Source organism: Muntiacus reevesi, chromosome 12, assembly GCF_963930625.1.
Source record: "Muntiacus reevesi chromosome 12, mMunRee1.1, whole genome shotgun sequence".
Taxonomy (NCBI): domain Eukaryota; kingdom Metazoa; phylum Chordata; class Mammalia; order Artiodactyla; family Cervidae; genus Muntiacus; species Muntiacus reevesi.
In genome coordinates, this window is record NC_089260.1 from 44,542,315 (window position 1) to 44,543,638 (window position 1,324).

The window sequence follows — 1,324 nt, forward strand, 5'->3', positions numbered from 1 at the left end:
CAATATACTCATACCATTAAAACACAGATCTTGTCCACCTAGCATGTAAATAAGGTAGATTTACTGGGGCTTGTTGGTTTCTACATTTTCAACGTGATTCTTGAGAACAGGAAAGAATTCAAAACCAAAACAATGAAGTTACTCTATGTACTGTGAGGTCATATTTCACTTGGGAGTTGGGTTTAAAGTTAGTGCAAACTACAAAAACCAAGTTGAGTCAAAATTATCTCTGGAAATCTTTTTTTTTTTTTTTTTTTTTTTTAGCCACGAATAAGGCCTCTTGTCACCATTAAAAAGGCCTGCATTTTAAACAGATTCTTGGACTGGGGGCTCATATCCATCAGTTTGTTTAACTTTAGCACCTGTCTCATCCCCAGCAGCTTTTCCAGAACTAGTTACTTCACCATGTAGTTCCATGAGTTTTCCCAATTCAAACTTGGACTTCTTCAGCATTTTTACTTTTCTAACAAAGACATCATAAAGCAGATAAATAGATTGGCAAGCCTTTTCTATGTCTTTTCCAAAGCTGTCTGGAATCAATTTACTGACCACCTCTTTCAAGTCACTTGTCTGCACCCCTCAGGTCATGATTTCCATCATCTCCATGTGAATCTGGCATACCTGCTGATGCTGGACATAAGAGGTCTTCTGAATTTGATTACTGTGTTTCTTAGTAAAGCCCACACAGGACAGACGAAGCAAATAACCATCAGTAGTCTTGACAACAAGGTGAGCTTCAGTCATGACCTACCATTTTTTTGACCATGGAGCACATTTTGTCACAGGTAAGATCTATGCCATGGAAACTAGTCAGGCAGTTTTTGCCTTGAACATCCTCCGTAATTAGCTTGAATTTTCTAAAGGCAATTTCATCATTCTGCAGATCAGTGAGATTCACTTCAGAAATACAACCCTTGAGGCCATCAGATTCAATTTTGGTTCCTTGAGTTCTTATGACCAGTATTTTCCCAGAATAGCTGGTGCTTTCACATCATACCAATATTTCTTAGAAAATGGGTCAACCACTTTCTTCTTGGCTTTCATAAGGCACTTATTCTTGCCAACCACCATGATGCTGTTCAGAAGACTAAAAGGACTAGAAATCTTAAGGGGGCTGTGGTAGGCAGAATTTGGAAGACGACCTCCTGAGAGTCCTTTTCTGGTTATTCAATCACACACCTATCTGACTACCATTGTGAAGGGATATTTTGCAGGTGCAAAGCCCCAAATCAGTTAGATTTTATATACAGAGAGTATTGGGGTAAACCTGATCCAATTGAGGCAACTTTGAAAGCAGAATATTTGCTCAGGCTGGTAGTAGCAG

General features: G+C 39.0%; 1 pseudogene; it reads right to left on the bottom strand.

The window, feature by feature from the left end:
* Positions 1 to 306: 306 nt before the first annotated feature.
* LOC136145054 (small ribosomal subunit protein eS1-like) lies at positions 307 to 1,071 on the bottom strand (annotated as a pseudogene).
* Between the last annotated feature and the right edge of the window lie 253 nt (positions 1,072 to 1,324).